The sequence below is a fragment of the Castor canadensis genome, chromosome 4, assembly GCF_047511655.1.
Source record: "Castor canadensis chromosome 4, mCasCan1.hap1v2, whole genome shotgun sequence".
NCBI lineage: Eukaryota > Metazoa > Chordata > Mammalia > Rodentia > Castoridae > Castor > Castor canadensis.
This window is the reverse complement of record NC_133389.1, coordinates 134,273,420-134,289,026: the sequence shown is the minus strand read 5'-3', so window position 1 is coordinate 134,289,026 and position 15,607 is coordinate 134,273,420. Positions and strand designations below refer to the sequence as shown.

The 15,607-nt window shown below is 36.6% G+C and overlaps 1 protein-coding gene and 1 pseudogene across 4 annotated transcripts in view; both read left to right on the top strand.

The window, feature by feature from the left end:
* Positions 1 to 15,607, top strand: part of Pde1a (phosphodiesterase 1A) — a 337,665-nt gene that overhangs the window by 223,868 nt on the left and 98,190 nt on the right. The window lies entirely within an intron of this gene.
* On the top strand, positions 965 to 5,062 carry LOC109679262 (small ribosomal subunit protein uS3-like; annotated as a pseudogene).

The window sequence follows — 15,607 nt, the reverse complement described above, 5'->3', positions numbered from 1 at the left end:
AAATAGGGATTTGTGGGGATAAAAAGCAAGTGAAGGATGGAGGAAAGGCGATGGATGGGTGGCATGTTTAAAAATAAAATTGAAAAAACTTGATTGCAGATTGATCAAAGGGGAGGCAGAAGAAGTCAGAGAGGATCTTAGGTTGTTCAATGCTGAACTGTGTTGAAGCAAGTTATCATTTACAATGCACACTAGAAGAAGGAACTGTAATGGGTTCATCTTGACACCTGTTGATTTTGAAATTTCTAAGTGAATTCCCAGAGCAGCTTTCTAGTAGTGTAAATAAGACTAGAGAAAAGGAAGTATAATAACAAGTGATAATTGGCTCAAAGTATATCATTATGCTAAGCATGTCACATAAATCATTTCACTTAATTTCTTTGACAATTCAAGCAAAGCACATGCTGTTATTTTTCTAACTTTGCAGATGAAAATGCTAAGACTTACATAGGCTACATAAATCGCCCATATCAAAGTCTACCGAGACGTGGGGATACCGAACCTTACCTCCAAGTGGTTCGCATCAGTAAACACTTGATTTCTTGCTCATTGGTCTGCAAGTTTGCAGTTTCTCTGCTGAACTCAGCTGAGACAGCTGAGCACGTCTCCTGGCTGCAGGTTGGACTCATATCTGCTCCACATTTTGTCTCCCCTCATTAAGCTGCTACTACTTAGAGCATGTTCTTAACACAGTGGGTCACAGGAGCTCGGAAGCCATGCCAAACTGGAAATACATTTGAGTTGCTGTTTGTTTCAAGATGCTAACTTTTCATTGGCCAAAGCAACTCACAGGAGTAAGGTCAACATCAGGGTAGGAGATGGTTTGGAAGGGAGGATTATACACTCATCTTACCACACCGTGAGGACACTTAACAGAGAGAAGGAAGAAAAATAAAACTACCACAGCAAACAAAGGTAAGGTATTGCCAGAGAAAAATGAGAAGAGAGTACACAGAAGTGAAACATGCCGCAGGTCCTACAGAAAGGTAAAGGAACAAGATGTCTCCTAAGATGTCATAGGCAAAGAAGGTTATATGTCACAGTAGGGGTAGAACACAAGCCTTGAGGAGTGAAACAGAGGTAACAATGTGATTATTTTGGGGGAATTTTGCTACAAATGAAGGTAAACATGTTCAAGAATGATAGCTAAAGAGAATGAGGTTAGCAAGAGACTACTTACAAGTTTTGTGACCTTGGGCAAGCTACTTAAGAATTTAGAGTAAGATTCCTAATCAAAAACATCAAGATACATGAAAAATTCCCTTATAGGATCAATGCAGTATTAAAGGAATTATTATAGGGTGCATTTAAACCAGTGTGACATTGCCCAAGTAGGGTTTCTACATTATGAAGTCCTAAGAGAGCTTGCTGCACAGAGGGCCTACACAGAACACAAGCCCAAGGGCTGTGAGGTTATGGTCTCCGGGAACTGAGGACAGTGACTGAACCCGTGAAGTTTGTGGATGGCCTGGTGACCCACAGTGGGAACCCTTTTAACTACGGCTTTGATATCACTATGTACCAGTGCTGCTCACACAGGGTGTGCTGGGCACCAACGTGAAGATCATGCTGCCCTGCAATCCAAACTGAAAGACTGGTCCTAAGAAGCCTCAGCCTGACCATATGAGCACCATGGGACCCATAGATGATACCCTGCCCCACCCCCACCTCAGAACAGAAGGGTGGGAAGCCAGAGACATCTGCCATTCCCCAGCCAGTCCCTCCAGCATAATAGGGTCTCCTTCACAGCTGTTATCTGGAATCTGGATATTGTGCTATAAAAATATTTAATGAAATTTTGTAAAAGGGAAAAAAGAAAGGTCATTTTATTTAGACCATTTGTACAGAGTGTGCCTCAAAGAGTTCATGTGTATCATTCAAATGTTTCAAGGAAGACAGTCTAGTCTTTCAGAGGTCATGTATCAGGGCTGCCGAATTCACTGTCATTTGCAACAAGAGGTTCTCCGTTCTCTTAAATCCCAAAGCCATTCAGATCAATTAGAATGGTGACTGTGTCTCTTCTATTACTATGGATTACACTGTGAAGAGGGATTTTTTTAAAGAATCTTGGTATTACCACATCAAAGATTTTGACCTTGTCTCTGGAAATAAAACAGTATCTTGTCCATGAACTTTCATTAGTTCCTGTATGGCCCTAAACTAAAAGAAAGGGTAGTCACAAGTCCCCTATTCTTGATATCAAACAGTTTGAAAACATTTCCATTTTCTAATAGGAGAACAAATTTCAGTGGCCAGGGGCTGTGGCTCAGATCTGTCATCCTAGGTACTCAGGAGGCCCGCCTCTTGAGGATCACAGTTTGAGGCCAACCCAGGGGAAAAATTAACGAGAACCCATCTCAACAAAAAAAAGCCAGGTATGGTGGCATACCTATCATTCCTATATACATGAGGCATAAATAAGAGGATCAAGGTCCAGGATGGCCAAGGAAAAAAAGCCAGACCCTATCTGAAAAATAACTGAAGTAAAAAGCATTGGGGGATATGACTCAAATGGCAGACTACCTGCCTAGCAAGCCTGATTTCAAACCCCAAAACTGCAAATAAATAAATAAGCATACAAGAACAAATTTAAAGTAAGTCTTATAGCCCATTTCTCCATTGGTAATGAAACACTACTGGAAAACACAGTCTATGATGACGTTGGTTACAGTTGTTCTTCCACAGTGAGAAAGCTATTTATCCAGCATGCCACATACAATATAAGTGCTTAGTGTTAGTTTTTATTACCTCATTTCCAGAATGGGAAAACATTCAATCTCATATAAAGGAAATGCTAAAGTCTAGGAAAGAGAGATGGGAGAAGTCTGATCTTTTATTTTCTTCTGCATCATTTTATCCAACATGTTCCCTTTCAGGCATCATCAATTCATTGCATATCTTACTGCTAATAGCGTTATAATGAATTTAAATTTCTATTCATTTCCTTCTAAAATATATTTTATTTGCACTTTATCAATAAAATAACAAAGTAGCTAATGCCTCTCAAAATTTATGGTTTTGCTTAATTTGGTTTTATGTTCCAATTTTGCAGTTTAGTCATTTAATTTAATTCTTGGTGATGCATCAATCAGGAAAATTCACAAGTGCAGCAAATTACTTATACTTATTAATATTATTTTGTATTTAAGATTCTCTTTAAGAATTAAGCCAAGTTAATCTATCCAAAACTGCTTTCATCATAAGCATTTTCTAAAATCATTCATGTCCAGTTTCCTCAAACTAGAATTTAAATCATAGACAAAAGGCCTCACCTCTTCTTGCCAACTCTTCTTCCTTTTATTCTTCCATTTAATTCATCTCCTTCCTCACTGTCCCTGTCCTCCCAAGCCCATCCCTACCTTAGGTCAGGATAGGGGTAGTATGTTACTTGCTGCTTCAGAGCTGGGACCTAATTCAGTTGAACCCAGAGAAAAACAGGAGATATAGTTAATTGTAGTAATCTTACTGTTAAGACCCAGCTCCTTGAACTTCTAATGGCCCACTGTTCCTAAGTAACACCAGGTCTTAGGTGTCATTGAAGGCGTGTAGCATCCTTAGAACAAAATGTTAAAATGTGGTTTGATAAACCACAATCTGAAGAGCGCCGATGCTTTCACAGCGTGGGTGGGTTGCTATGGTGTCCAAGCTAACCACTAATTTAATCAAAGCATTCTTCCTTGTCTGTCCTTTCCCTTTTTAAATCTTTATATTATTGCTGGGTTTTTGTTTCTTTTTTTTTGTATCATTTGATTTGGGGTCGAGGCCCCAGCTCCTAAGAATGATTTATTTTCATCTGGATGCAGTGTATGTTTTGTTTCCTTGCAGAATAACTTCAGATTTGTGTCTTTCCTTGTTAAGTTAATGGATGCTCATTACTTTTGCCTGTGTTCACTTGAGAAGATTTAAAACACACACACACACACACACACACACACATACACACACATGCACACACATATACACACACACATACCCACACACACACACACACACACACACACACATATACACACACGTTTCAGAAATAAATAATAGCAAAAGCCCAAGCACAGTTTTTTAGAGTTTTTCATTTTCTTAAATCTCTGAGTTTGTGTTACACAGTATTTAATGAAGCCAGCTACAAAGTTATAGCATTACATATCTGTGCATCTGTGTGTGTGTGACCAGATACATGCATGCACGTGTATGTAACTTTCAGGCTCTCTTTATATCAAAACTCTGTTCTTATATTGATAAAGGAAGACCCCACACTGTGGTAACAGTTGAAGAATTCGTTTTTATTCTTGGAAAGATTTTGTGGTTGAAAATTTGCATCAGAATCATTGTAATAATTCCATATGGGTGACTATTTATTACTTAGTATAGAACTTACTTGACTGTACACTCAACAGACTTTCAATGGATTTTGAAAAAAGAAATTGCTGTTAGGTTAATTAGTCTTTAGGAATTATGACATCAAGAGTGACTGTTTAAATTTTAAGGTTTTGGAAAGGGAAAAAAACTTTTCGTGCTGCTGGGTATTGAACCAAGGGCTTTGAACATGTTAACAATCTAGTCTCTATCCCCAGCTTGGAAATATAGCTTTCTTATTGCCTATTAACACTGATCAATATTCAAAGTATTTACTAAACATAATCATAGTCTTAGTTCCATATTAAATAAAAGAAAACAGCATGGATTTCTGATAAATACAGACTAGTTTCAGTGATTATGAAACTATGTGATTCAACCATATGAGTGTGGACATGTTAGTTAAAACTATAAGCTTCAATTACCACTTTTCAAAATTGAGAATATTACATTAGGGTTTTTGCCAGGATTAAGGAAGTGTTAATAGTTGAAGAAGCTAGACCACCAATGAAAATTAATGACTAAAGCATTTCCTACGCAGCAATCATGCATACCGACTACAAGTTTATCTATTGGGTCAATCTTCTATAAATTTCAGAAAACTCCAAACTATTAAGTGGGAAAATGATGTTAATATTAAGAATTTTGCTTGCTTAAAAATACACACACATATACATAACACAAACCATTGCTAGTAGGGTAAGAAGCATGACATGGGTAGAAGGAGACATAAGTGCTAGCATGCTTGAGCATGTTGCATGCAGTGGAACCAAGTGTTGAGATTTTGTGAGAATGTATGCTTTTGGGGAGAGTTTTTTGTAATCTTAAATTTACTGCAAACTGGGTATTACAGTAACCAGGACACATATGAACTTAATTATTTCAAGGGAGTGAATTTCATCCACAAAAGAAAGTTTTCCTTAGGGAAGATGTTGATAGCTAATATCGGGGCAGGAAGTAGAGGGGGGAGGGCAGTTAACAACATGATGGATACATGTATAATTGGGAAGCATCCAAGACTGCCACAACAGTAACCATTTCCAGTAACCATTTCTTTTTGGAGCAGAGGGATAGCCAGGACTTAATCTAGCATGGATGATGAAGGAAGATGCATATAACAGGGAGAGATTAAAATAAAGAGTTCAAAAGCAAGGAGGTGGTGAGGACCAGTGAAGGGAGCAAAGGTAGAAGGTTAGATGGTTGCTTAATACATTGCAAGTAAGTGATACGGGTGAATGAAATTATCCAGCAGAGGTCACTGGATGGGGCTATTCCCATTTCAATATTAAATTAAGTAGTATGACATCCTTTCTGCAATAAGCTCATTGCTATGTTGAGTGTGGCATTGCTCCGGATGGCAGAAAAACATAGTAATTGAAGAGTATGTCTAGGATTGTCCATAACTAACATAAAACTGGTGGGCAAGTAAATTAGTATAGCCATTATGAAAAACAGTATGGAGGTTATTCAAAAGCTATAGTGTGGATTCATCTATACCACTAGTGTGTATATATCCAAAGGGAATAAAATCACTGTATTAGGAGATATGTGACTCCCATGTTTATTGCAGCACTATTGACAGTAGCCAAAATAGTGAATCAACCAAGATATCAATGAATGAATAAAGAAAACACGGTGGAATATTATTCAGCCATAAAGAAGAATGAAATCCTGTATTTTGAGGCAATATGGAAAGAACTGGAGGACATTATGTTAAGGGAAATGATCCAGGCACAGAAAGGCAAATATCATGTTTTCACTTACACTTAAAAGCAAAAAAGTTAATATCCCAAAGTAGAAAGTAGAGTAGTGGTCATAAGGGGCCAAGAAGAGAGAAGGAAGGAGCAAGGATAGACAGAGGTAGGGTAATTGGTGCCACATAGGAAGAATAGCTTCTAGTGTTCCACAGCATAATAGAATAACTATAGTTTACAGTGATGTATCATGTATTTTATTTAAAAAAAAACTAGAAGAGAGAAATTCAAAGGTTCTCAACATGAAAAAATAGTGAATATTCAAGACAGTAATTCTAATGATTCTGATTTGATCGTTACATGTTATATACTCATGTTGAATTATCTTGCTGTCTATTATGTCAATTTACAAGGATAAAAAGGTACATCTTAATAACATATTGACTTCATTTTTTTTTCTTGTGAGACTAGGGTTTGAACTCAGGGTCTTACACTTTCTAGATAGACTCCCTACCCTTTAAGCCATGACCCCCAGTCCTTCTAAAATTTCTTAACTGTATATAATATTAAATTCAAAACCTATCCAGGCATTGTGGCACATGTATGTAATCCCAGCACTAGAGAGGCTAAGGTAGAGGATTACAAGTTTGAAGCCAGCCTGGGTTTTATGCCAAGATGCTACCTCAAAAAAATTAAAATCTTCTGGCTGTAGTGTTAGAAGCTGAACTAATCTTTTGACTATTTATGGCATTAAAAATATTTTGGGATTCACATCAATATTCACTTGCTAATTCAGACTAAGTGCCCAACAGTACCTTAAGTAGCCATTGAGAGAGGTAGTTTCAAAAAAAAATATTTTCCCACCCTTGCTTCTTTACATACCCTGACATTTGTTACACTCTGTTGACTTCTTTAGTTGTATTCTGACTGTAAAAACACATGGTGAGTGCAATGCACATTGAGCATGCATAATTATTTTTCCATCTTACAGCAGTAGCACGGCATCTGTTTAACGTCTGGCTCTTTCATGGAACGGTTGATGTTTAGAGTTCACTCTCCTTGTCCATGTGGTTAGCATTCAGATAGGTTTCTTGAGATTGCCTAGCTAGTTTATTGCTATCATTTTAAAGTTGTTGCGCAGCCATTTGTTCCACAAAGTAGTTTCTTTGAAAAGCAATGTTCTTTTAAACACCACTAAGACAAAGCACATATTATAACCGTCAGCGTGATATTTTTCCCCCGATGGGACATTTTAAGACAAAATTGCAGTAGAAAATAAGCACCTGTGTTACGTTATAGAACTTGAGAGAGAGCACACCTTCAAAGGACAATGCCAGAGTAACTGAGGCACACAAAAGAAATAACACTAAAATTAACAAATGAAAATGATTCCAGCACTTCAGAATATGCAGACTCCCTCAGAATATGACTCAGTCTTTATAGATATGGAGTTTGGGGGTGAATGGGAGTAATGAGGTGGCAAAACTTTAGGATGATGTACAAATCAGCAGACTGACTTTCTAGATCAAACTTGAGTCTCATTGCCAGCTTCATGGACTTTCAATTACGTGGTAACTCTTTATTCCCCCTATCATTCTTTCTGCCCCTCCCAAACCCAAAGAGATAATCTGATGATGATGAAAAACACTCCAGTTTTTTCAATGTCAAGTGGGCAATATCCATTTGTAGCAGCCCTGTATATTTCCTGCTTCATCAATGCTCTTTGTTTAGTTGTTTAGGGACTTCATTAAGAAGGGGTTTGGTGCCCTGTTATCATTAGTTGGACAGCAAAAAATGAAGTTTTTCCTTTTGAATAAGGATACTTCATTCTCTTGTATACCTGTTTTCTTTCCAACTTGAATGTCCCCCAAAATCACAGTAGAAAAACAGACATTTACAAATCCAAAAAAATCAAAGAAGACAAAAAGAGAAGTTATTGGAGTATAGGATATTTTACTGAGATTTTCAAATATAGTGCATGTAATTGTGGAAATTGTGGTTAGAGCAGAGTGACCAAGTATAAGAATCTGCCACAGCAGAAAAAATGAAGCAAAGCTTTTCAATTTTGAGAGAAAATATTTCTCAATCTACTTGGCCAAACTATCGATCATTGGGGTAGAGAACGGTTTTTAGCATTCAGAGATTCAAAGATTGTCATGTGTACACTTTCTTGGAAGCCATGGGAACATGCACCCTTTCCAGAAAGGCAGGGGAGAATTCAGAAAGGAGGAAGTCACAGGATCCAGAAAAGGGTTCTATAAGATTAGAGGTCAAGGAGGCTTTAGGATGGCAACTGTGTCTCAACCAGAGGACAAGGAGCTCCAAGACAGCACTCTCCAGAATGAAAAGGAATTACTGACTGGTATTTAGCAGATGTAATGGGATTGGGGTGGAGGGGATTTCTATAAACATGGAGAAAATAATGCTGGTTAAGATGAGGTAAATAATAACTTCAGCTAACAACAACAACAATATACAGGAATGTGATTATAACCCCCACACACTATTCAGTTATGTAATGAACATATTATATATATGATACATAATGTATTATCATATATATAATGTATAATGTATGTAATTATGTAATGAACAAATTATATAACATAGTATATATATAACATTATATATAACATATTATATATAACATATTGTATATATATGATTACAAAAATGTAAACATTGATTATTGTTAAGATCAGAGCATTGCAGGATAGCATTCAGAATACATGGTAGAAGTGCAATGGGGCAGATGCATGAAATACCTAACTTCTTATCCACCGTAAACTTTTTATTGTTTTTGAATTTTTCTGTTTTATTATTGGTGAATTAGTTGCATAAGTGAAGGGATTTCATTGTGATATTTCCATACATGCATATAATATACTTTGATCATATTCACTTTCTCTATTATTCTCTCTTACTTCTTCTTCCTCTAATCCCTCTTTTTTTAAACTTTCTTACAAATTTTTATGTGAACTTCATTAAGACCTTTTCATATATACATACAATCTGCTTCAATCTATGCGTCTCCACCCTCTCTTTTCTGCCTCCCACTTCCTACTTGTTCCTCCTCAAAATAGTTTCCAATTTACGTTCACGTCTTTCTTTTAAACACTTTTGTAGATCTAGATTCCATAAATAAAAGAAAACATGTCATATTTATCTTTCTCAGTCTGGCTTATTTCATTTAACATGATGATCTCTAAAATTTCATTCTTCTTTATGGCCGGATACTACTCCATAGTGTAAATATACAACATAACTTGGCTATTGTGAATAGTGCTACTATAGACATAGGTATGCAGATATCTCTGCTGTATGCTGACTTACGTTCTTTCAGATATATACCCAGGAGTGATACAGCAGGATCATACGGTATTCTAGTTGTAGTTTTTTGAAGACTTTCCATACTGATTTCCATAGTGGCTGCACTAATTTACATTCTCATCAACAATCAATAAGAGTTCTTTCCTGTTTGTGTTCTTGATGATAGCTGACTGGGGTGAAGTGGAATCTCAGTGCAATTTTGACTTGCATTTCCTTTACGGCTAAAGACATTGAACATTTTTTTCATGTGTTTATTGGCCATTTGTACTTTTTTTTTATTCATATGTGCATACAAGGCTTGGGTCATTTCTCCCCCCTGCCCCCACCCCCTCCCTTACCACCCACTCCGCCCCCTCCCGCTCCCCCCCCAATACCCAGGAGAAACTATTTTGCCCTTATTTCTAATTTTGCTGTAGAGAGAGTATAAGCCATAATAGGAAGGAACAAGGGTTTTTGCTGGTTGAGATAAGGATAGGGATGTGACTCACATTAATTTCCTGTGCGTGTGTGTTACCTTCTAGGTTAATTCTTTTTGATCTCACCTTTTCTTTAGTTCCTGGTCCCCTTGTCCTATTGGCCTCAGTTGCTTTTAAGGTATCTGCTTTAGTTTCTCTGCGTTAAGGGCAACAAATGCTAGCTAATTTTTTAGGTGTCTTACCTATCCTCACCCCTCCCTTGTGTGCTCTCACTTTATCATGTGCTCAAAGTCCAATCCCCTTGTTGTGTTTGCCCTTGATCTAATGTCCACATATGAGGGAGAACATACGATTTTTGGTCTTTTGGGCCAGGCTAACCTCACTCAGAATGACGATCTCCAATTCCATCCATTTACCAGCGAATGATAATATTTCGTTCTTCACGGCTGCATAAAATTCCATTGTGTATAGATACCACATTTTCTTAATCCATTCATCAGTGTTGGGGCATCTTGGCTGTTTCCATAACTTGGCTATTGTGAATAGTGCCGCAATAAACATGGGTGTGCAGGTGCCTCTGGAGTAACCTGTGTCACAGTCTTTTATCCCCAAAAGTGGTATTGCTGGATCAAATGGTAGATCAATGTTTAGCTTTTTAAGTAGCCTCCAAATTTTTTTCCAGAGTGGTTGTACTAGTTTACATTCCCACCAACAGTGTATGAGGGTTCCTTTTTCCCCCGCATCCTCGCCAACACCTGTTGTTAGTGGTGTTGCTAATGATGGCTATTCTAACAGGGGTGAGGTGGAATCTTAGTGTGGTTTTAATTTGCATTTCCTTTTATTGCTAGAGATGGTGAGCATTTTTTCATGCATTTTTTTTGCCATTTGAATTTCTTCTTTTGAGAAAGTTCTGTTTAGTTCACTTGCCTATTTCTTTATTGGTTCATTAGTTTTGGGAGAATTTAGTTTTTTAAGTTCCCTGTATATTCTGGTTATCAGTCCTTTGTCTGATGTGTAGTTGGCAAATATTTTCTCCCACTCTGTGGGTGTTCTCTTCAGTTTAGAGACCATTTCTTTTGATGAACAGAAGCTTTTTAGCTTTATGAGGTCCCATTTATCTATGCTATCTCTTAGTTGCTGTGCTGCTGGGGTTTCGTTGAGAAAGTTCTTACCTATACCTACTAACTCCAGAGTATTTCGTACTCTTTTCTGTATCAACTTTAGAGTTTGTAGTCTGATATTAAGATCCTTGATCCATTTTAAGTTAATCTTGGTATAGGGTGATATACATGGATCTACTTTCAGTTTTTTGCAGACTGCTAACCAGTTTTCCCAGCAGTTTTTGTTGAAGAGGCTGCTATTTCTCCATCGTATCTTTTTAGCTCCTTTGTCAAAGACAAGTTGGTTATAGTTGTGTGGCTTCATATCTGGGTCCTCTATTCTGTTCCACTGGTCTTCATGTCTGTTTTTGTGCCAGTACCATGCTGTTTTTATTGTTATTGCTTTGTAATATAGTTTGAAGTCAGGTATTGTGATACCTCCTGCATTGTTCTTTTGACTGAGTATTGCCTTGGCTATTCGTGGCCTCTTGTGTTTCCATATAAATTTCACAGTAGATTTTTCAATCTCTTTAATGAATGTCATTGGAATTTTGATGGGAATTGCATTAAACATGTAGATTACTTTTGGGAGTATCGACATTTTTACTATGTTGATTCTACCAATCCATGAGCATGGGAGATCTCTCCACTTTATAGTCTTCCTCCATCTCTTTCTTCAGAAGTGTATAGTTTTCCCTGTAGAGGTCTTTCACATCTTTTGTTAGGTTTACACCTAGGTATTTGATTTTTTTGAGGCTATTGTAAATGGAATTGTTTTCATACATTCTTTTTCAGTTTGCTCATTGTTAGTGTATAGAAATGCTAATGATTTTTCTGTGTTGATTTTATATCCTGCTACCTTGCTATAGCTATTGATGATGTCTAGAAGCTTCTGAAGTAGAATTTTTTGGGTCTTTAAGGTATAGGATCATGTCATCTGCAAATAGGGATATTTTGACAGTTTCTTTATCTATTTGTATTCCTTTTATTCCTTCTTCTTGCCTAATTGCTGTGGCTAGGAATTCCAGTACTATGTTGAATAGGAGTGGAGATAGTGGGCATCCTTGTCTGGTTCCTGATTTTAGAGGGAATGGTTTCAGTTTTTCTCCGTTAAGTAGAATGCTGGCTGTAGGTTTGTCATATATAGCTTTTATAATGTTGAGGAACTTTCCTTCTATTCCTAGTTTTCTTAGAGCTTTTATCATGAAATGGTGTTGTATCTTATCAAAGGCTTTTTCTGCATCTATTGAGATGATCAAGTGGTTTTTGTCTTTGCTTCTGTTAATGTGGATTATTATGTTTATTGATTTTCGTATGTTGAACCACCCCTGCATCCCTGGGATGAAGCCTACTTGGTCGTGGTGAATGATCTTTTTCATGTGTTGATGAATTAGGTTTGCCATTATTTTGTTGAGGATTTTTGTGTCAATGTTCATTAAGGAGATTGGCCTACAGTTCTTCTTTTTGGAGGTGTCTTTGCCTGGTTTGGGATAAGTGTAATACTGGCTTCATAAAATGTGTTTGGCAGTTTTCCTTCCCTTTCTATTTTGTGGAACAGTTTAAGGAGGGTTGGTATCAGTTCTTCTTTAAAGTTCTGATAGAATTCAGCAGAGAATCCATCAGGTCCTGGACTTTTCTTTTTGGGGAGACTCTTGATTGCTGCTTCAATTTCATTTTGTGTTATAGATCTATTCAGGTGATTAATTTCCTCTTGGTTTAGTTTTGGATGGTCATATGTATGTAGAAATCTGCCCATTTCTTTAAGATTTTCAAATTTATTTGAATATAGGTTCTCAAAGTAGTCTCTGATGATTTCCTGGACTTCCATGGTGTTTGTTGTTATCTCCCCTTTTGCATTCCTGATTCTACTAATTTGGGTTTTTTCTTTCCTCATTTTAGTCACGTTTGCCAGGGGTCATCGATCTTGTTTATTTTTTCAAAGAACCAACTTTTTGTTTCATTAATTCTTTGTATGGTTTTTTTGGTTTCTATTTCGTTGATTTCAGTTCATATTTTTATTATTTCTGTCCTTCTATTTGTTTTGGGATTTGCTTGTTCTTGTTTTTCTAGGACTTTGAGATGTATCATTAGGTCATTGATTTGGGATCTTTCAGTCTTGTTAATATATGGACTCATGGCTATAAACTTTCCTCTCAGGACTGCCTTAACTGTGTCTCATAGGTTCTGGTAGGTTGTGTTTTCATTTTCATTGACTTCCAGGAACTTTTTAATTTCCTCTTTTATTTCATTGATGATCCATTCTTCATTAAGTAATGAGTTATTTAGTTTCCAGCTGTTTGCATGTTTTTTGTCTTTACTTTTGCTGTTGAGTTCTACTTTTACTGCATTGTGATCAGATAGTATGCACGGTATAATTTCTATTTTCTTATATTTGCTGAGACTTGCTTTGTGCCCTAGGATATGATCTATTTTGGAGAAGGTTCCATGGGCTTCTGAGAAGAATGTATATTGTGTAGAAGTTGGATGAAATGTTCTGTAGACATCAACTAGGTCCATTTGATCTATTGCATATTTTAGATCTTGGATTTCTTTATTGATTTTTTGTTTGGATGACCTATCTATTGATGATAATGGGGTGTTAAAGTCTCCCACAACCACTGTGTTGGTGTTTATATATGCTTTTAGGTCTTTCAGGGTTTGATGACATTGGGTGCATTGACATTGGGTGCATACAAGTTGATAATTATTATTTCCTTTTGGTCTATTCCCCTTTTATTAGTATGGAATGTCCTTCTTTATCTCGTTTGATCAATGTAGGTTTGAAGTCTACTTTGTCAGAGATAAGTATTGCTAGTCCTGCCTGTTTTTGGGGGCCATTTGCTTGGTAGATCTTCTTCCAGCCTTTCATCCTTAGCCTATGCTTACTTCTGTTGGTGAGATGCGTCTCCTGTAAGGAACAAATTGTTGGATCTTCATTTTTAATCCATTTTGTCAAGTGGTGCCTTTTGATGGGTGAATTAAGTCCGTTAACATTAAGCGTTAGTACTGATAGGTATGTGGTGATTCCTGTCATTTAGTTGTCTTACTTGTTTGAAGGTTTGATTGTGTGTACCTAAGTTGTGGTTACTCTCTATTGTCTTGCTTTTTCTTTTCCTGTGGTTTGGTGCTGCCTGTCTTTTCATGGTTAAGTTGGGTTTCACTTTCTGTGTGCAGAATCCCCTGAAGAATCCTTTGTTGTGGTGGCTTTGTAGTCACATATTGTTTTAGTTTCTGCTTATCATGGAAGACTTTTATTGGTCCATCTATTTTGAATGATAGTTTTGCTGGGTAGAGTATCCTGGGGTTATTTTCATTCAGTGCCCAGAAGATCTCACCCCATGCTCTTCTTGCTTTTAATGTTACTGTTGAGAAGTCTGCTGTGATTTTGATGGGTTTACCTTTGTATGTTACTTGTTTTTTTCTCTCTTACAGCCTTCAATATTCTTTCCTTAGTTTCTGAACTTGTTTTAATGATGATATGTCGTGGAGTAGTTCTATTTTGATCTGGTCTGTTTGGTGTCCTGGAGGCCTCTTGCATCTCTATGGGAATATCTTTCTCTAGATTTGGGAAATTTTCCATTATTATTTCGTTAAATATATTATGCATTCCCTTTGTTTGCACCTCTTTTCCTTCTTCGATGCCCATGATTCTCAAATTTGGTCTTTTGATGGAGTCGGTGAGTTCTTGCATTTTCTTTTCACAGGTCTTGAGTTGTTTAATTAATAGTTCTTTGGTTTTCCTTTAATTACCATTTCATCTTAAAGTTCTGAGATTCTGTCTTCTGTTTGTTCTATTCTGCTGGATTGGCCTTCTGTTTTGTTTTGCAGTTCTGTTTTGTTCTTTTTTCTGAGGTTTTCCATATCCTGGCTGGTTTCCTCTTTAATGTTGTCTATTTTTGTCCTGAGTTCATTTATCTGTTTATTCATTGTGTTCTCTCTTTCACTTTAGTGTTTATACAGTGCTTCTATGGTTTCCTTTATTTCTTCTTTTGCTTTTTCAAATCCTCTATTTTTATTGTCTTGGAATTTCTTGAGTGTCTCCTGTACATTTTGGTTGACCCTATCCAGTATCATCTCTATAAAATTCTCATTGAGTACCTGTAGTATGTCTTCTTTTAAATTATTCTTGTGGGCTTCATTGGGTCCTTTGTCATAGTTTATCTTCATTTTGTTGGAATCTGAATCTGAGTACCTGTTTTCTTCATTCCCCTCTGGTTCCTGTACTAATTTTTTGCTGTGGGGAAACTGGTTTCCCTGTTTTTTCTGTCTTCCCGTCATTGTCTTTGGTGTTGTTACTGTCCTTGTACTGTGTGCAATTAAGTATTTTCTAGCTTGTGATAATAACAATGGTAATATTTAGAATGGAAGGGTGAGCTGAGATGGAAAGCAAGAAGTTAAAGAAATGGGAAAAACAAATACACAGACTGGAAGGAGAAAGCAGAACAATGATCAGACAAGAAGGTTTCAAAGGTATAAACAGGGAGCTTTAGGGTACTAATTGACAGTAAGCTGAACAGACATTAGAGAGACAGAGAGAGGATTGAAAATCAAAAATAAAAAAAAGATAAGAATAAAAATAAAAAATAAGTAAATGAAAGAAAAATCTATATATAAAAATGTATTAAAATAAAATGAAAAAATAGAAAATGAAAAAAACCAAAAAACCAAAAAACCTCCAAGTTCAAATGCAATGAAGTGTCAGTCTTAATAATTTGGG